This window comes from Oryctolagus cuniculus, chromosome 10 (assembly GCF_051225735.1).
Source record: "Oryctolagus cuniculus isolate XC-2025 breed Fujian yellow rabbit chromosome 10, ASM5122573v1, whole genome shotgun sequence".
Taxonomy (NCBI): domain Eukaryota; kingdom Metazoa; phylum Chordata; class Mammalia; order Lagomorpha; family Leporidae; genus Oryctolagus; species Oryctolagus cuniculus.
The window spans coordinates 123,971,008-123,997,472 of NC_142876.1; the positions used below are offsets into that span (position 1 = coordinate 123,971,008).

At 56.3% G+C, this 26,465-nt stretch overlaps 1 protein-coding gene across 2 annotated transcripts in view; it reads left to right on the plus strand.

Annotated features, from left to right (window-relative positions):
- The window catches only part of LOC149124473 (uncharacterized), a 171,392-nt gene that overhangs the window by 26,303 nt on the left and 118,624 nt on the right, over positions 1-26,465 (plus strand). The window contains exon 1 of one of the 2 annotated variants that reach the window (XR_016214506.1): positions 20,343-20,692. The exons of the other annotated variant lie outside the window; for it this stretch is intronic. The gene's annotated coding sequence lies outside the window, so the exon portion shown is untranslated. Of the gene's footprint in view, positions 1-20,342; positions 20,693-26,465 lie in introns of those variants that run through there. 2 annotated transcript variants of the gene reach the window in all.

Here is a 26,465-nt window from a genome sequence, read left to right on the forward strand (position 1 = left end):
GAGACCGGGCGGAGAACTTCCAAGTGGTCTTCTGGCCTCAGTAGCATTTGTTCTTAGTGACTTTTTTTTTAATAGTAGAAAGCTTTTATTTAATACAAATTTCCTAAGTACAGCTTTTGGATTGTAGAGGTTCTTCCTCCCATACCCGTCCTCCCACCCCCAAACTGTCCCACCTCCTACTCCCTCTCCCATCCCATTCTTCATTAAGATTCATTTTTAATTATTTTTATTTGCAGAAGGTAAACTCTATATTAAGTAAAAATCTCAACAGTTTGTACCAACACAGACACACCGGCACCGCGGCTCAATAGGCCAATCCTTCACCTTGTGGTGCCGGCACACCAGGTTCTAGTCCCAGTTGGGGCACTGGATTCTGTCCCAGTTGCCCCTCTTCCAGGCCAGCTCTCTGCTGTGGCCAGGGAGTGCAGTGGAGGATGGCCCAAGTGCTTGGGCCCTGCACCCCATGGGAGACCAGGAGAAGCTCCTGGCTCCTGGCTTCGGATCAGCACGGTGCGCTGGCCGCAGCACGCCGGCCATGGTGGCCATTGGAGGGTGAACCAACGGCAAAGGAAGATCTTTCTCTCTGTCCTCTCTCTCTTTCACTGTCTACTCTACCTGTCAAAAATTAAAAAAAAATTAAAAAAATAAAGACTAGTACATAGTACAACTCATTAAGGACAGAGGTCCTACATGGGGAGCAAGTGCACAGTGACTCCTGTTGTTGATATAACAATTGACACTCTTATATATGAAGTCAGTGATCACTGAGGCTCTTGTCATGAGCTTCCAAGGCTATGAAAGCCTCTTGAGTTCACAGACTCCATTAGTATTTAGACAGGGCCATAATCAAAGTGCAAGTTCTCTCCTCCCTTCAGGTACCTCCTTCTTTGATGGCCCCTTCTTTCTACTGGGATCTCACTCACAGAGATCATTTGAGTAAATCATTTTTGCCGCAGTGTCTTGGCTTTCCATGCCTGCAATGCTCTCATGGACTTTTTAGCCAGAGTCAAATGCCTTAAGGGCTGATTCTGAGGCTAGAGTGCTATTTAGGGCGTTTGTCATTGTATGAGTCTGCTGTGTATCCCACTTCCCATGTTGGATCGTTCTCTCCTTTTTAATTCTATCTATTATTATTACCAGACACTTGGTCTTATTTATATGATCTCTTTGACACTTAATCCTATCTGTATGATCTGTTACACACTTATTATGATCACTTTAACATGTAAGATGGCACTAGTAGGTGTCAACTTAATGGAGTTTGGAGTCCTATGACAAAGTTTTAGCTATACCCTTAGGTTTAAGTCCATGGTCTCAGTGCCTTTAAATGCAAAAACTGAATCTCAGAAAATTCACACCAGGTGGTGCTTCTTAGTGTTCAGCTGAGGCTGAGAGAAAGGTGTGGACAGTAGATGGAGTAGAAGACGCCTTGGAGCCGTTTGCTCCTTGCTGGATGCAGGGAGCTGCGTGGCCGGGGAGACGGTTCTGCAGGCAGGCCCTGGACCAGGAGGCGAGCGGCTGCTTCTCTCTGTGTTCCTGCACGTCTTCATTTATAACTGAGCACAGTGAGCCCTGCGGAGAGGTTGTTGGCGTGAGCTGTGTAGGTCAGGTAAGGAGTGAGCACTGTCCGCTGGGCTGCAGGACGTGCCCACTGAGTGCGTTTCTCACTGTGCCTTTGTGGGTTCCCTTAAGTACACACGCATTGTTAAAAGGAAGGAAGCGTGTTGAAATGACTCTATGAACGCCTAGGAAAATATTTGTGAAACGGTGTGCATAGAAAGCAGAAATGTAAAGACTCCTGAATATTTTTTTCCAAAGAAATCAAGATTTATTTATTTATTTGAAAGAGTTAGAGAGAGAGATCCTCCATACTCTGGTTCATTTCCCAGATGGCTCAACAGCTCAGCCAGGAGTGGGCCAGGCTGAAGCCAGGAGCCAGAGCTTCTTCCGGGTCTCCCACATGGGTGCAGGGGTCCAAGCCCTTGGGCCATCCTCCATTGCTTTCCCAGGCCATTAGCAGGGAGCTGGATTGGAAGTGGAGCAGCCAGGACTTGCACTGTCGTCTATGGAATGCTGGCGTCACAGGCGGCGGCCCTAGACTTGTGAGTCTATCTGAGGGCACCGTCTACAAGCTACTTGGCAGGGCCTCGGCCGCCAGTTCTCGGTTTGCAGGCCGACCTCTCACAGTCCCCTCACAGTCTTGACCTCTGATTTCCAAACAGCTGCAGAATTTCACGGAAAGATCTTAGAATTTTGATTGATCTCTCTGGGTCTTGGAAATGACTGCATTGTATAATTTGAATTGATGACTTTTAGTATTTGAGATTTATTATTAGAATGTCACTAATGAAATGGCAAGAATGCAACAAATACAGGAGCGTAGCATTGTTCTGCCTAATCTGTGAATTTATTTCAATAGTTTAGCTGTGTAAGGATTTAATTATACAAAGAATCACAGAAGGGGTATCGAAAATCATTAAACTGAGTAAGTTAGGATAAACGGATTCCTTTAGGCAGGAACGCAGGTATTCCCGGCCGCCCGTGGGGTGACTGGCTGTGGGATCTGGCACCCAAGGAGAGGCACTACCTGGGGCAGGGGAGGAGGCACAGAAATGCATGGAAAGGGTCAATCGCTCTGTGGAGTGCTCGGTCCTGCTGTCTTCAGCCCCACCTGTGTTTCCCTCCCACAGCCTCTGACACCCACCCCTCCGCCTCTGCCCTTTGTCTGTGTCCACACGTCCTTCTGTTGCGGACAGAGCTGGGAGCAGCGGGACAGCCAGGCAACAGCCGCGGAAGGGCCAAGTGGGCCGGGCCATGAGGGGCGTTGCGAGTGTCCAGCGACGCACACCCATCTTTTGCTTTCCTGTCCGCACAACTTTTTCATGCATTGAAGTTGGGAGAAGGCAACCTGTTGAGTGAGAGCTGTTGGGTGGGGAGTGGGCTTTGCTTGCTGGCTTTGGCATGGATCCAGCAAAGAGCTGGAAGGTGCCGGCTTTTCAGGAAGGACCCCCCTTTGTCAGGAAGGTGGAGCCAGGGCCTTGGTACAAATTCTCCTCCAGGGTCTCCCTCTGGGCCACACATGCGTCTGCAAGTTGACTAGACTGGGACAGTTGAAACCACACGGTGCGGTACTGCACAACCGTGCACGACCTTGATGTTCCAGGGGCACCTCACTGGGGGCCAGGCTTGTCCTCTTCCAGGTGTGGTCACCTGCTCACCTCCTGAAACGTGGACACTCAGCTTTCTGCAGAGAAGGGTTAGACTGCAGGGAAGACACGTGCGCGGTGCTCCTCCTGCCGTTCGTGCTCTGAAACCGTGGTCTTGTAAAACACGGCGTGGCCCTTGTCTGTGTAGCCCTTCCTTGAAAGGACGGTCGGTGCACAGACACAAGGCGCGTGCGTACCCTCCTCCCGCAGGGGTCAGAACCACTGAGCAGCCCTGACACAAGGCGTGCGCGTACCCTCCTCCCGCAGGGATCAGAACCACCGAGCAGCACGGACACAAGGCGTGCACGTACCCTCCTCCCACAGGGGTCAGAACCACCGAGCAGCCCTGACACAAGGCGTGCGCGTACCCCCCTCCCGCAGGGGATAGAACCACTGAGCAGCACAGACACCAGACGTGCGCGTACCCTCCTCCCGCAGGGGTCAGAACCACTGAGCAGCAAGGACACAAGGCGTGCACGTACCCTCCTCCCACAGGGGTCAGAACCACTGAGCAGCAAGGACACAAGGCGTGCGCGTACCCTCCTCCCGCAGGGGTCAGAACCACCGAGCAGCACAGACACCAGACGTGCGCGTACCCTCCTCCCGCAGGGGATAGAACCACTGAGCAGCCCTGATACAAGGCGTGCGCGTACCCTCCTCCCGCAGGGGATAGAACCACTGAGCAGCCCTGATACAAGGCGTGCGCGTACCCTCCTCCCGCAGGGGTCAGAACCACCGAGCAGCACGGACACAAGTCCTTGTGGCCTTCCCAAGTGTTTGGGTTGTTGCACCATTAGGTGAGAACTTCTGCTGCCCCCTGCCTGGGGGGCCATCGTCACCCCGTGGAGGTGTGTTCTCCCGTGTGCTCTGCTCTCTCAGAACGGGGGTGGAGGCTCAGGGCTGCCTGTTTCCACGGAGACACTCGACACGGGAGGATTTCACCTCTGCGGCTCTGCATTAACATGGTCCCTTATGGACTGCGTCCTTCTGGAATGGTGCCGTGTGGGTGCAAATCCAGCCAGGAATGACAGTGTTAAGAATCGCAAGCCTAAGGCTACTTTAGCTTTTCCTCTTTTTAAAATATTGTTCACAATTCAGAATTAGAGTCTGCTGGTTCACTCCAGCTGCAATGGCCAGGGCTGGGCCAGATTGAAGCCAGCAGCTTCCTCCTGGTTTCCACGTGGGTGCAGGGGCCCAAGCACTTGGGCATCTTCCACTGCTTTCCCAGGCCATAGCAGAGAGCTGGATCGGAAGTGGAGCAGCCGGGACTTGAACCAGCGCCCATAGAGGATGCTGGCACTGCAGACGGCGGCTTTACCTGCGGCACCACCGTGCCGGCCCCTATTTTAGGTTTTCCTTCCCAGCAGTGGAAAGAGATGTGTGATTACACGGCGTCCTTACACAGGGACGTGGAAAGCCCCTTCCTCCTCTGGTGGCCGGTGTGGTCAGCTGAAAGTGGTTGTCTGATGTGCACTGCCAGGCAAGCGTGGGGTCCCATGAATCAGGCATGTGCGTCTCAGGTGGGGGTGGAGCAGCGTCCTGGGCCACGTTCTTCCTGTAGAGGCTCCATCCAGGATGTCAGTCCTGTCCTGCACATACTCGTTCCCTGTGTGGGCTGTGGCCACAGCTCCTGCGGGCCCCTCCTCGGCCTGGCGGGTGTTCCATCCCTGTGAGGGGCTGTTCCGAGCTCCTGGGAACAGGGTGCACCGGGCGGGGTGTGTGTGCCCCTCAACAGCAGCTGCAGTGCCCCGCAGGCCGGCTCTGGGTCCAGGCTGCAGCAGGGTCGCTCCAGGAGCGCTGTCAGGGGCCAGGCCCTTCCCGGCCTGCGAGTGGAGATAGCAGGCAGGCTGGGCGCTGCAGCCCGCGTGGGCGGATCAGAGCCCGTTGCTCCCCGCCAGAGGCAAGGGGGGTTGTGCCGATCCTTTGTTCCCGTGTTGACAGAAGACGTGGCCTGGGCGGAATCCAGGATCCTGCTTCCAAGAACACCTGTTGCCGCCTGGATCCAGCGTCCGAGATGCTTCCTGGGGGCTCCCACCCCTAGCTCCCTCTGTGTCTCCACGTTCTGCCCGTGTTCCTGGTGTCTGTCCGCGCCGGCCTGGGCCTTCCGTGGCACACGGCTCCTCTTCTCCCAGCTTTGCATTGTTTTTTTCTGACTCTGGAAAAATACCAGGCCTCTTTCTTTTGTTCGCCAGCAGGGAATATAAATGACAAATGTATTTCAAGTCCACACTTAAATATCTCTGCCAGGCTTTGCCGCCTTTGCTGGGTAATGAGAAGCCACAGAGGAGCCACAGTGGAAGTTTGTTTTCCTGTTGGTGCTCAGGATCCAGCCAGTCAGACACAAATGATCGCACGCACGCACGCCCGCGGCTGCTCCCCGGTCCCCGGCTCCTCACTCCCTGAGGCTGGGGTCTGCCCATGAGTGACATCCGGCCCCCGCATGACCCACACTTGGTCCTTGCCTGCCCTGCATCATGTCCCAGCAGAGTTTTCCTGTTGGCTTATTTGAATGGCTGCAAATGGAGTCTGTGATTTTAAAATGAACGTATTTGGTGAAGGCATGCGAGATGTGACAGGTAGCATTTAGCAGCCTCAAGGGAACAATGGGCAACAGCCGGGCTACCTACGGCTTCCCCTGGGAGAAAGAGGGCATGCCCCGGGGGAGGAGAGGCTCCGGCTGTGGAAAATACATCAGCCCCCATCTTGTCCGTCTGTTGAGAGGCCCCTCCCTTCATGGTGCCTCGTGTGCCAAGCACAGAGCTCATTCCGATCCCTGATCACGTTTAACGCTTTTGGACATTTTCGGGGGCCAGGGTTGTTTTTTGGCACCTGGGGGGTCTCGAACGACACCTCGGCTTGCCAGAGGTCACAGAGCCCAGAAAGCGAATGAGGATTAGAACTCAGGTCTCCTGCGCCCAGTGCCCAGCTTTGTCCAGCCTCCCAGGAAAGCCCTGGACTGCACCTCCAACACTCGGTGCTGAGAGATTCCGGTCCCCGCACCCTCTGGCCTCGCCTGTTTCTGAACCTGCCCGAGGCCTTCGACAAGCGACTCTGTGACAGAAGTGCGGGGCGAGGCCCCACGTTGCCTGGCTGCCAGGCAGCTCCGCAGGGGAGCCGCGACTCCACGAGCTGCCCCCGAGCCCCCCACACTCCCCCTGCCTTGCCCTGTTGGGCTGCCCCCCTCATCTGCGGGAGCCGTGTTCCCCCTTGTGTTCTATTGCATGGCTGTGGCCTCAGTGTGGGAGGAGTGTCCTGCCCCAGTGGACGTTCGTGGGATGGGCACAGGGAGATGCAGACCCCTGTGAGGCTTGGTAGGCGACCCCGTGTCCATGAGCTCCTCAGTGACTGAAACTGAGCCCAGAGCCCCGTCTCAGAGCGGCAGACACTGTGCCATGTGCTCTAGAAGTGGTGGCTTTAAAAAATAGGATTCATTTTTTCTTTATTTGAAATAGCTACTAAGTAAAAAGGGTGAGGGCAGAGGGGGAGAGAGAAAGGTCTTCCATGCGCTGCTTCACTCCCCAGATGGCCACAACAGTTGGGGCTGAGCCAGTCTGAGGCCAGGAGCCGGGAGCTGCTTCTGGGTCTCCCACATGGATGCAGGAGCACAGACTTTTGGGCCACCTTCTGCTATCCCAGGCCATTAGGGAGCTGCACCAGAAGCAGAGCAGCCAGGGCATGAAGTGACACCCACATGAGATGCTGGCGCCACAGGCGGTCGCTGGCCCCGCTGTGCCACACGCTGGCCCTTTGATTTGATTGGTTTTGTTTGGTGAGATGATTCGGGCCCGTGTTGTGGCATGGCAGGTAAAACCACCACCTGTGACGCCAGCATCCCATTTGGGTGTTGGTTCATGTCCTGGCTGCTCCACTTCTGATCTAGCTCCATGCTAATGGCCTGGGAAAAGCAGTGGAAGATGGCCCAAGAATTTGGGCCCTTGCCACCCGTGGGGGAGACCTGGATGAAGCTGCTGGCTCCTGGTTTTGGCCTGGCCCAGCGCCGGCTGTTGCAGCCATAAGGCGCGTGAACTAGCAGGTGAAAGATATGTCTCTGTTTCTCCCTCTCTCTCTAACTCCACCTTTCAAATAAATGAATACATATTTATAAAATGATTCAATATATCTTTAGTATAGTAATTTTTCATATTCAAGGCCTGTCTACCAGCTTGTCCTCTTGAATACTGAAGCCCACTGGTGATTAAATACACACCGGAAATGTTGCTGAATTTATTACACGATATTGTGGTGCTTGGAAACTGCCCCGCCCCCAACATAGGGAAGTCAGTAAATAAAATATCCTCAGCTTTCCTTGTGGGAACCGTCCACACGCTCGTGAGATCAGAATGTCATCTCGCATGAACTGGCCCGCGTCTCCTCGGGCTGGAAGGTGCAGGGGAGCTCTGGCCCAGCGGGGTTTGCTTGTCTGGAGGAGAGCATTCCCGGGTTCCCCGCGGCCTCTGCCCTCTCACGGAGGTGTCTTGAGATCCAGTTGTCTGGTGCGCCGTCGCAGGAGACAGGACTTACAGAGGTGCACCTGTCGCAGGGGTGAGCAAGCCCGCAAGGTCCCAGCTCTGGAGGGAAGCCTGGGAGGAAGCTGAGTTCCTGCTTGTGAGGTTAAGCTGGAAAATGCTCCTCCTGGCCCTCAGACAAGGGCACAAGGGTCTGCCTCGTCCCCCAAGGATGGCAGAAAAGGCCCCAGCCTGTGGGTGGGGTTAGCGTCTGGGCTTCGCTCCTCTGTGGCCAGTGGATCTTGGCCTTTGCTTGTCCCCCTTCCCCCTGAGAGCTTCCGCTGGGAGATCCAGTTCCCGTGGACTTCTTTGGCTCTGAAATATCTGCTTAGCAGTGAGTGATCAAGTTGCGCTGACCAGGGACAGAATTGCCCCGTGGCCACAGTCCTTGTGTCTCTAGGCACTGGTTCTCCTATTTGAAATGCTAACGTGGCGAGTTGTGTTGCATAAGGGTTCTGAGGAGTCCATGTGTTCCTTTTATTGCAATATTAGCTGGAGCTCCTGGGCCCTTGAATGCTGCTCTCTGACACTGCATCCTGCCCCGAGTGTCCTCACTGGATCACACACACACTCACACACACACACGGAACATACACCCTCACTCTCACTGAGTCAGCACTACAGTGGGTTCCTGTGTACTGGCATGTTCCCTGGGGAGAGGCTGCTCTGTGTGGGTGGTGTGTGTGTGCCTGTGCATGCGTGTGCACATGTGTGCGTGAATGTGTGTGGGGGTGCGTGTGTGCTTACTGTGCACCCCTTTCCGGCTCTTCACAGGAAAGCTGAGAGTTGGGGTGTGGAAAGCCAGGATTGATTTCGACATTAATTTTCCAACTCTGGGCAAGTACTGAACCTCCTCTGGCACTGCTGATTCCTGATCAGAATGGGGACAACAGTGACACTGACTGCAGGTTCTCTGACTCCCTGTGGTGGACACCAATGGGAGGCTGAGGAGCCACCAGCCGGGGCTTGGCTGTGGGCTTGTGCTGCAACACCTGGGAGAAGGCTTGGCTGGAAGAGGTCCTGTGGACGGGCTCAGTGAGCGTGGCAGGGCAGGGCTTGACCGGGCGGGGAGGCATGGTGGATGCCCTTGGCACACGGCCCCGAGTTCTGGCTGGTGCCCCTCTGCACACGGCACCTTGATGAGCATGCGGGTCTGGTGTCCTGCTCAGGCACTGTCGTCGTTTTCCTTGTACCAGCACACGCATCGTGGTGGCATTGTGCACGGCCCCAGCCCGGGAAGGGCACGGAGCAGTGGCGTGGGGCCACTCTGGGCGGTGCACAGGCACTAGAGGGTCTCCTGTGCTTAGGGTGTGGACGTTCCTTGCTGCTGGGGGGTTTGGAGCTGGGTCCGTGTGGATTCTGCTGCTCCTCGTCTGGCTCAGCAGTGGCCCGAGTCTTAGATCGACTTGCCGTGGTGGTTGGGTGCTTGACCCGCGTGAGGCCGTTGCCACAGAGCTACGTGCCTGAGGAGCGCTCCGTCTGCATGAACTGTGCTGAGTTCACTTGGGAAGCGAGAACCAGTGATCCTGAGCAGAGTGTGGAAAGGGACATTAGTGACCGGGAGGCCACGATAGTAACGTCACCTCCCCAGGGAAACCTGAGCGGGGTCGGGGTGGGGGGCAGCCTCTGGTCTTGTGCTCTTACAGCTGCCTTCTCGCACTTACCACGGGGCTAGACTCTGGTTTCTGTGGCAAACCACCGAGGGGCCGCTGGGTGCTGGGCGGACTCTGCTGTGTACCCGGCACATATTCCCCACAGCTGGTGAACACACAGATGAATTCAGCGGAGAGGGTCGGGGAAGCCCGGTGCTTGGGGGAGCACCTTCGTAAATGAGTGAGAGTGGGTGGGCGGACAGACGCTCGGATGGGTGGACCGGGCCGTTCTGACGTCCTCTGACTCGTCTGTGCGCTCCTCTGCACAGTGCTGTTTAGAGTGTTTCTGTGCAACAGTTGTCAGCACCAATGGCAGCTGACTGCGCACAGCTGGCGTCAGGTCAGGACAGCTGTGTCTGCTCGGGACAGAAGAAGTCCGGCCCCTGAATAGGGTGCTAGGCAAGGAGTCACTCGGGGAACAAAAGAGCTGGAAAATTGTCCTCACGTCTGTGTCCAGTCCTGCATGCTAACTCCGCCCCTCGCATGCAGCCCAAAACTCCCGCTTTCCCAAGATGCACCTGAGTCTTCTCCGGCAGGAAGAGGGCGGCATGGACACCTGCATGCAGCACTGCACGTGGAGACCCCGTGACAGCCTCCCCAGAGCACAGGGTGCCTGCTGCGCCCACCCAACTCCAACCCGTGTGTCCCTGCAGCGGCTCCGCTGCCTCCCCACAAAGGGGTCCCTGGACTGGGGTGGGCAGCCAGCCCACGGAGGCCTGCACCCTCTCCACGGGGACTCGGGTGCTCCCCCTCCTCAGGGCACAGCGCTGCCCTCTCTCTCCTCGTGAGCAGCCTGTCCATCCATCCTCTCCCTCTCCCTCTCCCTCTCCCTCTCCCTCTCCCTCTCCCTCTCCCTCTCCCTCTCCCTCTCCCTCTCCCTCTCCCTCTCCCTCTCCCTCTCCCTCTTCATCTTTCTGTCTCAGGCCCCTCTGGTTCAGAATCCCTCCTTGTGGGGTTGCCTGCACTCACGTCTGACTGTTACTCTCTCTAAATAGACCGTCTCCTATTGTTGCACTTCACTTACACTTTGAATTCTTATCGTAACACGGGGAGCAGAGCCTGGAGAGAACTTGCTGGGCAGCATGTTCCCCCAACACTGGAGGTCTTGAAGAAGGCGCCACTCTCCCCTATGCCTCGTACTTAAAATTCCCCCGGCCGGCGCTGTGGCTCACTAGGCTAATCCTCTGCCTAGTGGCGCCGGCACACTGGATTCTAGTCCCGGTCGGGGCACTGGATTCTGTCCCGGTTGCCCCTCTTCCAGGCCGGCTCTCTGCTGTGGCCAGGGAGTGCAGTGGAGGATGGCCCAAGTGCTTGGGCCCTGCACCCCATGGGAGACCAGGAGGAAGCACCTGGCTCCTGCCTTCGGATCAGCATGGTGCACCGGCCGCGGCAGCCATTGGAGGGTGAACCAACGGCAAAGGAAGTCCTTTCTCTCTCTCTCTCTCTCTAACTGTCCACTCTGCTTGTCAAAAAAAAATCCCCCCAAGTCATTTTTTAAAATTCATGAGGGAGAGGGAGAGGGAGAGGGAGAGGGAGAGGGAGAGGGAGAGGGAGAGGGAGAGGGAGAGGGAGAGGGAGAGGGAGGAGGTGGGGAGGTGGGGAGGAGTGGAGGGGAGGGAGGGGAGGAGGGGGAAGGGAGGGAGGGAGGGAGGGAGAGGACCCTTCAGCTGCTGTTTCTCTCCCCGGATGCCTGCGGTAGCTGGGATTTGGCTGGACCAAGCTGGGAGCAAGGCACTCAGTGCCCGTCTTCCACACAGTTGGCAGGAACCCCGTCTCAGCCATGGCTGCTGCTTCCCGGAATCTCCTTGGCCGCAATTGGAGTTGGGAGCTGCAGCTGCCTGCTGAGATGAGACACAGGTGTCCTCAGCATCAGAGCTGGCAGCTTCCCCTCTGAGGGCGGCTTCTGCCCACAGGCTGTGACCTGCGGGTCTCTGTGAAGTTGATTCAGGACACTCGCACACATACAGGGGCCGGGCAGTGCGGTCTGCTGGGTGGGGACCTCCTTCCGCGGCAGCCCTCACCAGGTTCCATTGATTTTTGCCAGTGAGGACCCACTGTTGCCTGATGTTGCAGTTTCTCAGGAGAATTTATGCTTCTGTGGGGCTACGGTTGGAGTGTTTGTCCCCCCAGACTCCCGCTGCTGTGTCGCTGTCGCTGTCACAGGGCTGAGAGGAGGGACCGGGTCGGGGTGCAGTGGAGGATCTGTGTGGTCAGGGCAGGAGTGGGTTTGTTACCAGGGCGGGGTTGGCCCTGTTCCTCTCTGGTGCCCGCCAGTGCCCTTCCGCCTGCTGTGAGGTGTCAGGAAGGTTCTTGCCAATAACTGGTCCCTCGACCTTGGACTTCACAGACCACAGAGCTGGGAGCCGAGAAACCTCCATTCCTTATACATTCCCCGGACAGTGGTGTTCGGTTACAGCAGCACGAAGTGTTCTAAGACGTGTTGGAAATTCTCTGACTGAAAAATGAGTCAGTTCATCCATTCCTTATTTAACAGAAAATTGTGTGTTTTGAGGTAACAGTTCTCCAGGCTGAATTCAGCCCTCAGGCAACCTGTTTGGGCAACTCCAAATCGTCCACTAGCAAGTGATACAGAATGGTGCCCTAAATAGTGTGAGAAAAACTGGCCAAAATAATCTCCGCCTGGAGCTGGATACAGGGGCCGCGTTGTGTCTGGGGTGGGTAACGTTGCCGATCGCAGCACCGGCATCCTGTGTGAGGGCACCGGCCGGAGTCCCAGCTGCTTTGTTCCAAACCAGCTCCCTGCTAATGCACCTGGGAAAGCACTGGGAGGTGGCCCTGGTCCTGGGGTCTGCCTCCCCTGATGGGGACCCAATAGGAGTTCCAGGCTCCTGGCCTCAGGCTGGCCCAGGCCCAGAGGCTGCGGCCGTTTGGGGAGTGAACCAGTTAATGACAGACTCTCTCTCTCTCTCTCTCGCTCTCGCTCTCGCTCTCTCTTTCTCTCTCTCTCTCTCTGTGTGTGTGTGTGTGTGTTTCTATGTCTTTCCCTCTTCTGTCAATCTGGCTTTGAAATAAACAAACAGATACAAACAAAGATGAAGTTAAGAACTGCTGAGTGCAGCTGGTAACCCTGGGCTCTGGGGTTGCAGGGTTCTGGGTCCGAGGCCCGGATCTGGGCTCCTGCAGTGTGGGCGCAGACAAGTTGCTTGCTTTCTCTGAGGCTGCTTCTGTTGGTCAGATCCTTGGATTTCTTGGTGGATCATTTACTAGAGAGGAACAAAAACTTCTATCTATATTGGTAGAATTCTCAATTAAATAAAAATGTATATGCCTAATAAAACTTGAATTATTAAAAATTTAATTATTGAAGATTCAGTTAGTTATTTGAAAATCAGAGTTACAGAGAAGGAGAGGCAGAGAGAGATCTTCCACCCCAGGAGGCCACCACAGTCAGGGCTGAGCCAGACCAAGGCCAGGAGCCTCAACCAGGTCTCTAAAGCGGGTGGCAGGCCCCAAGCACTCGGGCCATCTTCTGCTGCTTTTCCCAGGCCACCATCAGGGAGCCAGATCAGAGTGGAGCAACCAGGACACACACTGGCACCCACATAGGATGCTGGTGTTTTTGCCAGTGGTTTTACCTGCTGTGCCGCAGCACCAGCCCCTAATGTTTTACATATATTAGAAATGCAGCTAATTAAGCTCTCAGAATGTGGAAATTACAATTTTAATGTGATTAAAGCTTTGGAACACTACAAACACCTTAAAATTGAAGACAAAATATACCATAATTATGATTATGATGAAACTTATTGTAATTATAAGCTATTCCAATTATCAATGATCTAATTTAATTTCTTTATTCATTGTTTCTATATATGTTTTAAAATACATTTATAGAGTTATAGTGTTACTTGTTTTGATTTGAAACTATGTTAGAATTTATATTGATGCAGTTCCAGGATTGTGAAAGTCTGTTACAAGCAAAACAGTAGCTTCTCAGACTGACACAGTGTAAGGATCCAGATGGACACCCAGGCTGTGTTGGCTCTGGGTGTGGTCCCCTGTCCCGTACCCACGTACCACGCACACCTAATCCACTGGTCGTTTCGTTAGGTTCCTTCTAAAACCATTCTCTGTTGCTTGCAGTCCTGAATCTTGCCCGTAGGTTTGGGTCTTTGCAATTCATGTGTTTTTCCTCAGAAAGAGGGAGATACACTTTAAAAAGTTTTGCTGAGGGGCTGGTGCTATGGTGTAGTAGGTAAAGCCTCCTCTTGTGGTGCTGGCATCCCATGGGTACATGGGTTCGAGTCCCGGCTGCTCTGCTTCTGATCCAGCTCCATGCTATGGCCTGGGAAAGTAGCAGAGGATGGCTCAGGTGCTTGGGCCCCTGCGCCCACGTGGGAGACCCAGAAGGAGTTCCTGGCTCCTGGCTTTGGATTGGATCAGCTCTGGCATTGGGGCCATTTGGGGAGTGGACCAATGCATGGAAAACCTTACTCTCTGTCTCTCCTTCTCTCTGTCTGTAACTGCCTCTCAAATAAACAAATTAAAAACGTTTTAGAAACTTTTGCCGAGATAGAACCTCATCGTTAATTATCCTGTCAATGCTTATAAATTTTCCTGTGCTGTATTATTTGCAACTGATCTGTTAGAACCTAAGACACTTGTAAATACTGCCCGGCCCTAGCTGGTTGTGGTTGGTGGGCCGCCCAGCTCTCCGAGCACCCTGGGCTCGCCGGTCATCCCAGATGCGCTCCTGAAACCTCGTCCTGTTTGTCGCTGAGCCCCTCACTGCGCCCGGCTGTTACCTGTGAGCGCAGCGAGTCCTTCCTGGTTTGGGGTTTAGTTCCAAAGTTTCTTGGAGCCGGCTGGCTCACTCTTAACTCCTTTGTGGGTCCTTGTAGACTTGGAAAGTCCATGTTTCCAGCTTGTGAGCAGAAGAATGAACAGAGGAACCACGTACATGTCTGTGGTAGGTCACTACTGTAACAGCTACAGAGGGAAAAACTTATTTACAGACACGGAGGCCGGCGCCAGGGCTCACAGCGATGCAGACGGCAGAGGGGAGCTCACGGCTCCGGCGGCCAGCACCCCGGCACACGCGCCTGCTGCACACATCGCCTCTCCAGTGCAAAGTGGAATTCCTGTGGCAGCTGTGGAAGCTGCTTAACACGTGTAAGTGGTAATGCAGGAAGAATCGGCTCTTCCAAAAATAAAGCCTTGGCTCCCTTGTATCGCCAGTCCTCTCTGCGACATTCCGTAGCTTGCTGAAATGCTTTTGTATTGCAGCTGACACGACCCATCCAGGAGGTTCTGTGTCTGCTTGCGGGTGACTGGCTCATTCTGATGGGTCCCTGTGCCCGCGGCAGCTGCTTTGCCAGAAAGCCCTGGGTGGTCTGGCCGGAGACCACGAGGAAAGAGCAGAGCTGAGGGTGACTCAGGTGTATGGGACACAGGCGGTTCTTTGTTGCGGCTGTTTCCCAGATGTGAAGGTGACCACGGAGGGCACCGTCAGGTGGATCCTCCCCGCACGCTGCTTGTGCGGCTGGTTGGAAAGCAGCCTCCTGCCACGCGTTAGCCAGCGGTAATCAGTCTTCGCAGTGGACGCTCCGCTCGGAGCCAAAGCCGTCTTGGGCTGATGTGGGGAAAGGGCCCTTGGCGTGGAGCAAGGACCTCGTTTTAAACTTCGCTCTGCATTTGTAGCTGTGCAACCCAGGGAGTCAGTTCCCTATGGTTTTCATCTTCCTTCTTTTTTAAAAATTAATTAATTAAATCAATTAATTTATTTATTTGAGAGGTAGAGTTGCACAGAGAGAGAGGCTTCCATCTTCTGGTTCACTCCCCAAATGGCCACAAATAGCCTGAGCTGAGCTCATCTGAAACCAGGAGCCAGTAACCTCTTCCAGGTCTCCCATGGGGGTGCAGGGGCCCAAGCACTCAGGCCATCTCCTGCTGCTTTCCCAGGAGCATTAGCAGGGAGCTGGATCAGACCAGGACCCACCAGGACATGAACTGGTGCCCACATGGGATGCTGATGCTGTAAGCGGAGGCTTAGCCCACTACACCACGGCATCACTAGTCTTTCTTTGATGGTAAGGAAACACCTGGCTTGTTGGACTGCAGTGTGGGTGCACGTGGGTGACAGATATTTGTCCCCGTGCTGTGCACCTCCTGTGTGTGCACAGAAGGCTTCAGAGTACAAGGCAGAGAGTAAGGCCTGAAAGCCTTATGGCTTAGCTATGCCCAGGTAGACAGATCAGTTGTCATTGCAAAAATGGTGTTGTTTGCATGAACTACTGGGAGTTCACGGGGGCATGAGCATTCTTGAACTGCTGGCGTGGCTGAGGAAAGCTGTTTGTAAGCCATCTAGACTTAGGGTCAATGTTGAGAAATGCTAAGAACGTGGGAAGAAAACAGACTGAGGCAAGGAACCCCCATGCTTTCATAATGACCTGGCAAAATCCCAGAGCAGTCAGCAGGTGCACCTGCCTGCAGCCGGAGGCTCCTGAGGGCTGAGAGGGGTAAAATCAGAGACGAGAGCTGGCGGTGAGTGAGGTGGAGTCTCCCCTTGCATTGGGGAACGTCAACGGCCCAGGAGTCCAGTCCGTCTCCACCCTGCGTATTCTGTCCGCTCCTCCCCTCACAGAAAGAAGGTCACTTGTTCAAGGAGGCCAATTTGCCTTGCTTTGCAATAGCTTCCAAATAATTCCTCGGGACTCTTTTCCTTTGCAGACTTTTGGGACGACAGCGTGCTGGCTCTCACAGTCCATCTCATCATTTTCTCTTTGGTTTGCACATGACGTTTCTGTCCATTCACGTGGCACCCTGGGGCGGCAGGTCAGGGCTCCCCGAGCATGGAGACCCATGTGTCTTCACTGCCCGGTCAGGAAGCCATCGGGAGAAGTTTGTAGGACGGAGGAGGGAAGGAAGGAAAGCAAGAAACCAGGGGAATGATGGCCGGCAGGAATTGAACACGGCCAGTTGCAGCCCCATGCCTGGGACAGTTTAAGCGCTCAGCGCTCTGGACTGGGGAGTTAGGGAAGTCAACAGGACAGGGATTCGTCTTGCAAAGCAGCAGCACCGAGGCAGGCCAGCGTGTACGGAAGGCCACGGGGAGTCTCTAATGGACCACGCACGCCTGGCCGCCCTCCCCACCCATCCACCTGGCGTCATGAAGTCTGGGCAGCTGAGATGGAAAGGGACTGGAAGAGTCGGGGTGTTGGGGACCCCCCATCAGCCGGCGGCAGCCCCGCCCCGGCAAGCCCCGGACAAGGTCACAAGAATGGTTCTCGAAGGTCTCATAACTTTCTTCCTGAACTCACAGAGGAAGCTTTTAAGTCTGCAGTGTGGTGGTGCTTTTAGGAGAATGCGTGCGGAAGCACGAGTTATAAATGATGCTCATCTATTATTTAGCGCTGGTAAGCGGTTCTCCGGTGCGGATAAACGGCCTTGCTCGGAACGAAGTCGCCTTCAGGAGACCGCGTCGCAGAGTGCCCTTCCAGTGCCTTCCAGTTCCCCTCCAGCTACGTTTCTGGGGAGCCGAGGTTCCATTTAGCTCTAGAAGGAGAGAAGTCACCGCTTAGCATCTTCTGGACCGGGGCGTCCGTCACGGTAGCCCAAGCCATGTGTGGATGGATATGTACGGTTCATTTTCCTGAACTAAAATCGCATATGTGGCAGAGCTCATGGCCTCGGTCGCCATGCTCAGCTGTCACGTGTGGCGGTCCCCATACTGCCCGTGAGCGGCTCTCCAAGAGCCCTGGAGATGGCCGGGACCTGTGGAGAGTGAGTGAGGAAGATGCTTGGCCATTGTCCATGCTGGTCACTGGAGAGAGCTTTCGGGGTGCAGGATCCTTCCTGCTCCTTGGCCAGACAAAAAGAACCCCCGACTGCTTCCAGATGCCCTGGGGGAGGTACCGAGCTCGCCCAGCACTCCTGCCGCCTTCCCGGCTTCCTCCCTCTCACGTGCAGGCCGGGCCTTTACCGCAGCACACCAGGCAGTTCTGCTCCTCGGGTCTGGCCGGCTCCTCCGCCGCCTTCTCCCCCGACAGCCTCGCTCTGATCCAGCCGGCCTCCGGGCAGGCCTCGCCTGGCCTCGCTCCCAGCATGCTCTCTGCCAGCTCTGCTCTCCTACGGCCACCCCTCACGCTTCAGCCTCCTCTACTGCTTTACTCACTTGGGTTCTTAAATGCATTTGCTTATTTTAAAAGGAGGGGAGGGGAAGGGAGAGGGAGAGATCTCCAACTCCTGCTTCAGTCACCAGATGTCTGCAACACCTGAGTCTGCTCAGGCCTGAGCCAGGCCTAGAACTCCGTGCAGGCCTCCCACGCGGGTGGCGGGTCCCAAGTCCTCGAGAGGTTCTGCTGCCTTCCAGGGTTGGAAGCGGCAGGACTTTGGAGCAGGGAGTGGCGCTGGGAGTTGAAGGTGGACTCTCCGAGGAGTTGAAGGTGGACTCTCTGATACGAGGGGCCTTAGCGTTCATCCCACAGCTCCCGGAAGCCATGCCCAACCCTAGGGGAGGAATGTGACTGAGAGAAGGGCGTGGGCCCAGGACGCTGGGGGAGGGGCAGAAGCTTCGCTGACTCATGGTTCTGGAGCTTGGGCAGTGCAAGAGCGTGGTGCTCGCTGCTCCAGACATGGCGCAGGCCTCACGCTTGAGACGGAGCAGGTGCGCTGGCTCCCGCCTCTCCTCCTCTTCTTGCCAAGCCACCAGTGCCCTCATGGGCCCTCCCCTAAGAGCCTTCTAATCCTCGTCGCCTTCCAGAGACCCCACTTCCAAATCTGAGTACTGAATCGCATTTCACACACTCTTCCCACTGCAGCAGAGTGCAGGCGTCGTGAGTGAGCCGTGTTCGTCTTTGGAGCAGGGCAGCAGGCTGGGGCGCGGTGGGGTCTGCGAGGGGTCATGCCGGTTATCTGGGTTTCCAGTAGCTGGGGTGATTCTAAGAGAATAAACCCCCAGAGAAGCTGAAGGCAGTAACGAGACTGACAGTTCTGTTCTAGAAGGTCAGATGCTACGATTTTAATGTAGAAAATGTATGCAGAAACGCACGTGCAGGGAAGTGGACCGATTTTGAGAGAAGCAGGAAACTATAGCCGGTGAAGCAGAACCTTATCTCCATCCCCAGTGGCTTGTTCACCTTGAAGGTTCATCCCTGCGGGGAGTGAGCTGTGCACTCACAGTGGATTCATCATAGTACGAATGGCTGGCGATATCCGAGTGAAAAGCAAACTTGATTCAAACGTGTAGCTCCCCGTAAAGCATTGGACGAAAAGTCAAGTCCCCTGTGAGGAAGCGTTGGGTGCCCGCCACCCTGGGGAGAACCTGTCTTCTCCCCTTCAAGCAAAGCAAGCCGAGCTTTAGGGCTCTCCTGCTGCATGCCCATGAGGGCTGTGGCCAGTGCCCCTGCCTCCCACTGTATGCCAGCCGCAGTGCCGGGTGCATCACACGCCCCTCCCCCCACCCCACAGCCCCAGCAGCTCTGTGATGCCCGGGTCCTGTCCTCGCTCTGCAGAGGGTTGACATGTGTACCCCAAGTCCCCCATCTCCAAAGACGACTTTATTGGGAAACAGATTCTTTCCAGAGGTCCTCAAGTTGCTATAAAGTCCCTGGGGTGGAGCCCCTTTCAGTGTCGCTGGCGTTTCTCTAGAGGGGGGGACCTGGGTCCAGAGACCAGCACACACAAGGGGACTCGTCCATGTGGCTGGGATGATGGGCCTGCCATCCACAGAGGCAGGGGGAGAGTGCAGCCCAGGACCCCTTGGTGCCAGACCTCACTCCCAGAACTTGCTGGTGTTCAAGGCACCCGGGTTTGGGTTATTTGTTAGGCAACCTGAGGAAGCTCTCATGGTGATTTTCCAGGTCAGACCCCCAGCAAGGGGCAGGGTAGATGTTTGGACACAGTCACCTATTGGAGCTCAGCAAATGTCGCATGCTATCGTTGTTTACCACGTTGCTAGCGATAATATTTCCTGTGGTTATCGATAATAAAACCTGGGGCTCTCGTTTCTTCCCCCTGAAGCCTGTGCTAATATCTGCCCACCATGCTGCTGCTGGATCTTGCTCGTCACGGATTCCAAAGCCCATCCGTCTCCCGCGGAGCTGGGTGTGTGGCTTTTCATGTGTACATGAGCAGCTTGGCGAGTTCAGACAGCAGTCCGTCCCCACCGAAAGGAAATGTGTCCTTGCCGGCCTGAGCGAGGCATCTGTGGAACAGACTCGTGGATATAGGCCCTGCATACAACCCCCACCCAAGTCGGCAGCCCCAGCCCCCAGGCCGGGGGGGGGGGCAGACTGCCGGTGTCCTGGCGAGGGCTGGGATGGCTCCCAGCTCTGCACCAGTGCCTGGCATCTGAATTTGCATCCACAGAAACATAACGTAGCCTGATAATTTTCCAGACCTGCAGATAATTGGTTCCATAGAGACACAGCCACTCATGCTATCTGCACGGACATCAGAAAGGCTGCTGACCAGAGACCAGGGCGTCAGCTGCCTTTGAAGTCAGAATGTGTGGATGTGTGTTGGGGGTGGCTGTGGAGTCCCACAGGCTCCTGTCTGGGTTCTTTGTCGTAATTACACTGGGCTATAATTTTTTTTAAGGTAAAGTCAAGTCAGCAGAACCAAACCCACATTGTTCACTATCTCCCTGCAGGGTCCCTTGGGGGAAGCCTTGTGCCAGGGTGCACTGAGTTTAGTGGAAAACCAGGCACGGGCTTTTCCCAGTGTCCTCGCTGACTGTCCTCCTTGTCTCCGGGGAATTTGAGCAGCAAAGTGAGGACAGAGATGGCTTTGTGCACCAGCCGGGAGGTCCGGAGGTCTGGCTTCCACCTTGGTTCTGTCCCTGACTTGGTTGGCCCTCGGTGAGTCACGGGTCGCCTGGGACCTCGGTGCAGTTCGTTGTGAGGTTTCCAAGGCTCACACAGCCTGGGCTGAGCCTGGAGTGGCTGGGAGGGCTGCTTCACAGGTGTGGGTCTTCAGAAGGGGAGGGTGCTGCTGGGGGAGGGGCCCCCGCCTGGAGATGGTTTGTAAGCCGTGATTCACCTGTTGCTTACGACTGTTGGAGAGAAGAGCACCGGGGCTCACGGTAGACAACGCTTTATCCCATCCGCACGCATCCAGCCTCTCATCATCGCTTTGGGTCACCAGATGCCCCAGACCCTAGTTACATCCCAGTGAGGACACTGGCCGGGCCCACGCTGCAGGAGTCCCAGCCAGCAGTGAGACAGCTGACCACAGTCAAGTCCAGCATGGGCTCCGTCCGGTGTCTTATGGAACTGGGATCCCACCTCTGGCATCTGCCTCTTGCTTGAGGACTTTCTATCCAAAAGAGCAAGTCTCGCGTCTTCTCCAGGACAAGTAGCCCCCAAGGGTGAGTCCCTAATATCATCAAGGCTTCCTGTGTGTGGCCATCTCGGGCTTTGTGGGGCTGGGGGAACCCATAGGAGGGGAGAAGCTATTTTCAGATTAATCATAAAGCCTCTGTCGTCTCCTCACTTCCCCCAAAGCCCTCTGTGATGTCCCCATTCTGTCAGTCAGCGTTCACTGCACACCAAGCCACTTGAAAACCTCATGGAGCGAAGCACTCAGCATTTCCTGCAGTTTATCGCCGTTCTCTGTGTTGGGGGACCCTGAGGTCTGGGTCTGCTCCGCGGGGGTTGGAGCTGTGTAGGCTGCTTGGTGTGGGGGTCTTTGGGAACCAACCTCTCTTGCCGGCAGCTGGTGGCCCACCCTCGGCAGGCTGGCCTCGACATCTTCACGTGGAGCTTCGGCTTTCTGAGAGCAGCGAAGGGGGCCAGGCCCCCTTCACCAAGTGCTTTTCTAGCCTTTGCTTGCATCACGTTTGCTAAGGTACCATTGGCCAAGCGTCAAAACAGGGATCTAGGGAGCTGGACTGGTGCAGGCAGTTACCACTGTGCACTGCTGAGCAGGGTCCGAACTCCTGGGCAGGGCGGCGGGCTGTTCCGGCTGCCGTCTCCCAGCCGTCCTTATGGGGCACTGGGCACTCCCAGCGCGGGTGCTGCAGCCACGCTCACCTCCTGCTGTGTCTGGTAGGCAGGAGACTCCCTGGTCTCCGTGTTGCCGCTCATGCACTTCTCTCTGCTCATCTTCACAGAGCGAACATTGGGAAGCTCCCGCCGCGGGCTTGGTAGTGGAGCTCCCACGGAAGTGGCTCAGAGGCTCCCCGTCCTTACAGGGCCAAGTTTGATGCTACTTCCTCAAACCTTTGTGATGCCGCTGTGTAAAATGCTGAATGTCCTTCAGAGTGCTGGTGGAAAATGGGATCAGAAGTGCATTTTGGTGCAGAACACTTTCTGGAAACCCATGCATGCAAAGAGTCACAAAAAATGTTCATGAAAAAAAGGTGTGTGCGTACGGACTTTTCAGTTCCACTTTGCTTGAACTTTTGGAAGTTCCCTTACAGCCTTTATGTTGTCTTCATGTCCCTTGATAAGCTACGGGATTCTTCCGCGGTTCTGATGGGTCACTGGTGTTGCGGCGAACGATCTCTGCTTGTATTTCTGCATCCGTCTGTTCTGTGTTTGTTGGACACCAACCAGGGACAGGCAGCGTGCTGACAGCTGGGATCTAGACAGGGAGCAGACGCCGGGAGCCGCTGCCTGCCTTCCTGCAGGCATCGTCTGCGTCCGAACGTGCCGGCGTTCTGCCCGAGCTCTCTGCCTGAAGCCGCCCGTCAGGCGCCCAGCACAGGCGGGCGCTCCTGGAGTCAGGGCCCCATTGCGCCACCGCGGGTGGGATTAGGGGTGAGAGGCCCAGCTTCCTTGGCAGGTCCTCAGCACCCCAGCTCCCTCATTTGTCTGCTGGGAGCACCCTGAGGCTGGCTTCCCTGGCACCCTGAGGGGCGCGAGGCAGGAGCTGGCACCTGTTCAGTCCCTGCCCCGGGGCTGCCTGATTTCCTGGCCCCCCTTCGTGCTTCCTGCTCTCAAAGCCTGGAGACATGGGGGGCAGCGCGGCTGAGGCCGGGAGGAGTGTGTGGTCTTGGTGGCTGCTCTGGTGTACCGCGTCCCTCAGGGATTCGGGCATGAGACTGGGCAGTCGCGATACCGTAGGGTAGGCGTGGTGCTTCTTGGGCTCTGAGAGCCATTCTGCCGAAAACAAGGGATGCTATTTTTCCTGCTTCGCATATAAGAAAAGCAGACACAGGCAAGTTCAGTGGGAGAGCCACTGGGGCTGCATCTCAGGCCTGTGGGGTCTCAGAGAAGGATGCCCGCTGCTGTGTCACCTGCCTCTCCGCTCATCCGCCTCCTTCCGCAGATGGCTTCAGAAGCAATTGATTGATTAGGAAACCTTAACAGGGGTCGGAGCCGTGGGCCATAAACATAGCCCGGGAGTCCAGTTAATGATTCGCATCCATCACGCGGAATCCTGGTGGGCAGTAGTGAGGCGCAGAGGCCGGGAGCTGGGCCCAGGGCCCGAGAGGGGCTCCTCCCTCCCAGCCTGCTGGTTGCTCATAGCAACCCCCTTACTTAGGATGCCGGCCGGGCCCTTCCTGCAGCAGGGGCAGTGGGCACACGCCTCTTGGGCCGTCGCCGCCGCTGGGATTGTCTGCTCCCCAGTGGTCGAGGCTGGGCCTCCCCAGCTCACTGCCGTAGCCCTGGGGGTGCTCAGGCCTCCTGTGCCTGTGTTTCCAGGCATTCATCATGCGTGGCTGATAGCTCCTTCCCCGGGTGTCCCTTCTGTCTGTCCAGACCACTGGAAGCCAGCGAAGCGGCTCATCCCTGCACTGTGGGCAGCAGGGCTGGTGCTGGGGGAGGCTGGGCTTGGGGCGCAGGCTCAGCCCCACCTGGCCACCGGGTGTCACCTGCAGTCAGGCTCCAACTCACAGAGAGAACAGCCGCTTCCTTTTCCTCTTCCCTCTCCCAGGTTAAGAACAAAACGAACCTCCCGAGCTGTGGCAGCCAGGGCACCGTGGGTTCCTCCCCCTGTTCCGCCGATCGCGGCCCCGGCAAGCTGCAGGTGAACTTCCTGGGGCAGGCGGCCCCATTGTGCCAGGCTCTGCTTCTCCTGCCAGCAGCGGGACCAGAGCTGGCTCGGCTGGGATCCGCCCCGTGCCTTCGCGGATGTGAAACCGCACGCGGCTTCCGCTCAGAAAGGGGACGATCACGTGGCCAAGGCTGTCAGTTTGGCGCGAGGCCACTGAACTGCTGCTGACGTGTCAGCCTGTGTCCTGGAAGCCACGCGCTCAGGATCTCTCAGCTCTGCCACCTCCACCCTGTGCCACCTGTTCATTCCAAAGAGCTGGGAGTTTGCTCTCAGGAACCAGAAGTCGTTAGACTTGTCTCAGCTCTGCTTCTCATGCCTGCACACACACTGTGTGTACACACTGCCTCTCATACCTGCACACACACTGTGTACACTGCCTCTCACGCCTGCACACACACTGTGTGTACACTGCCTCTCACGCCTGCACACACACTGTGTGCACACTGCCTCTCACGCCTGCACACACACTGTGTACACACTGCCTCTCACGCCTGCACACACACTGTGTGCACACTGCCTCTCATGCCTGCACACACACTGTGTGTACACTGCCTCTCACGCCTGCACACACACTGTGTGCACACTGCCTCTCACGCCTGCACACACACTGTGTGCACACTGCCTCTCACGCCTGCACACACACTGTGTGTACACTGCCTCTCACGCCTGCACACACACTGTGTGTACACACTGCCTCTCACGCCTGCACACACACTGTGTGTACACTGCCTCTCACGCCTGCACACACACTGTACACTGCCTCTCACAGCCTGCACACACACTGTGTATACACACTGCCTCCTTCTGCTGCTCGCTTCCTCACTGGTCAGGAGGAAGGAGATTTTCCCATGGTCTGTGCTCTCTCTCGATGTAAAACACGGGTGTGGAGTCAGATGGCTGAGAGTGGATGCTCCCTGCCTGGCCTGGGCCTGCAGTTTGCTGTGTACAGCGCCTGCTCACGGGCCCCTGCAAGTGGAGTCTCCTCCCTCCCCTCCTTTCTCCTCCCTTCCTCTGCCCTTCCATTTTCTTCCCTTCTCTTGTCTAAGATTTCTTTATTTGACAGAGTTAAGAGACAGGAAGAGACACAGAGAGAGATCCTTCTTCCACCTGCTGGTTCACTCCCTAAATGCCTGCAACAGCCAGGGCTGGGCCAGGCTGAAGCCAGGAGCCAGGAGCTCCATGCAGGCCCCCCACGTGGGTGCAAGGACCTAAGCACTTGGGCCGTCCTCCACTGCCTTCCCAGGTGCATTAGCGGGGAGCTGAATTGGAAGTGCAGCAGCTGGGACGTGAACGAGCACCCATAAGACCCGCCCGGGCTGCAGGCGCTGGCTTAGCCTGCTCTGCCGCAAGGTCGGCACCAAGCACAGCTCCTTAGGGCAGCACCGGGCGTGCACTGGATCCCAGTCTGGGGTTCATGCTTTCGGATCAAGGAGATCATCTGCCTCTTAGCTTGGATTCCAGGCGTGCCGCTTCCTTTCCTGGGGGTCGGGAAGTTGCTATATGAAGACTTTGAACCGTTCAAGGGATTTCAGTCAAAAGCCAGCGTGTGAGGGGCTCTCCAAGCTCTCTGGAAATCCTGCCAACTTGTGCATGCGTCGGCCCAAGCCTGTAGTCTAGAAAGTTCTTTGTGTGCAGCCGCCAGGCAGTGGGGCCAGCAGATAAGATATCTTCTGTCCTCTCTGTGGTCCTCGGTCTTCCGTCTGAAAGGTGGGGGGAGGCAGCGCAGGAGCCTGGCTTAGACGCCGCCCCGGCTCTGGTCTGTGTTTTTTTGGGTGTGCTAAAGAGAGTGCGTCTTTCAGGCGGCAGAGGTGGACATTCAGACAGGAGAGGCGCCGGCCTGGAGGCACACAGCTGTCGAGGTGGGGGCTTGAATTCACGTCTGATTTCAGGGGCCGGCTTGGCCCCCTGGGCCTCCGCGATGGGCGCTCAGACCTGCAGCAGCCTGGCGCCCTTGCTCTGCTGTCTCTGACGCCAGGGGTGTACTGTGACCAGAACAGCTGTGCATCCAACAGCAAGTGCCGTCGCTACTCAGAATAGAGAGCTGTGGACAGACAGGAACGTGGCAGGTGTGTCTCAGCCACAGTTCCCTTCTCCAGAGACACGCCTTGGTCAGTAACAGAGCCGCAGGCACGCTGGACACAGATGACAAATGTGGACTTGTGCGGCCGGGATGTGGTGGGGGCGGCGGCCGCGTTCCCCTCTGGCTCGCAGCCCTCCCTGGGCTACTTTGGAAGGGCGCTGTTTGCTGCTTACTGGGAGGGGCGGGATGGCAGGGAAGGCGAGGACAAGTGGCTGGAGCCATGACACAGCTGTTTGTCCAGTCAGGACTGGGGAAGCCACGCAGCTCTCGAGAGCCTCGGGCAGGAGGGGCCACGCGCTTCCCCCCCACTTCTGTCCTCACTGTGCGATCCCAGCGCAGGCTTTGCCACCCAGAGCCCAGCGCCCGGTGGATTCGGGCAGTGGTCCAGGCCGCTTTCTGCCCCCGTCCAGATGTCCATGAAGGGCTCTGAGAACTGGTAACTGACAGCCTTGCCCGACCCCGCGTTTCTCCAGCTTTGGCCACTCTCAGGAGAAGTCTGAGGACTGAGCAGTGGGAGCAGACTTGGGGCGTCCTTTGAGGTGGATATGAGGAGGAACTACCCCCCCAGGATATCTGATCCCACAGTGGTCTTGGCCTTTCCTTGTCCTCGACCCAGCTGAGTTAGAGATCTGTAAGTTGTGGACAACCCCTGGCAATGGATATGCAAATAAGTCTTGCTCTTGGAAGTGCAAGTGCGTTCCGTGGAGCTGGACGCACCTGTTCCCAGCTTCCTCCCAGCACCGCCAGCGCCCGTCTGCAGCCCCTTCCCGCTCACTCTCTGCACTGCACTTGCTCCCCCATTGTCTGAGCCAAATGCAACCTCTGGCACATTTTCAGTTTGTGTTAGAAGATGAACAGTTTTTCCACTTTCTAAAAACTTACCCTCTCATCACTGTGGCTTCCTTCCGGGCTCGCCTGGCCTTCGTTTGGTCTTCCCGTGAGTCTGTGTGTCCAGTCCCTGTGGCCTCCTTGCCATGGCGCCTGCTTCTCGTTCTCTTTCCGCTCAGCCTCTTTGAGTCCCATTCGTGTAGAAACCGGCTTGCTCCTGGGTCTTGGGCCT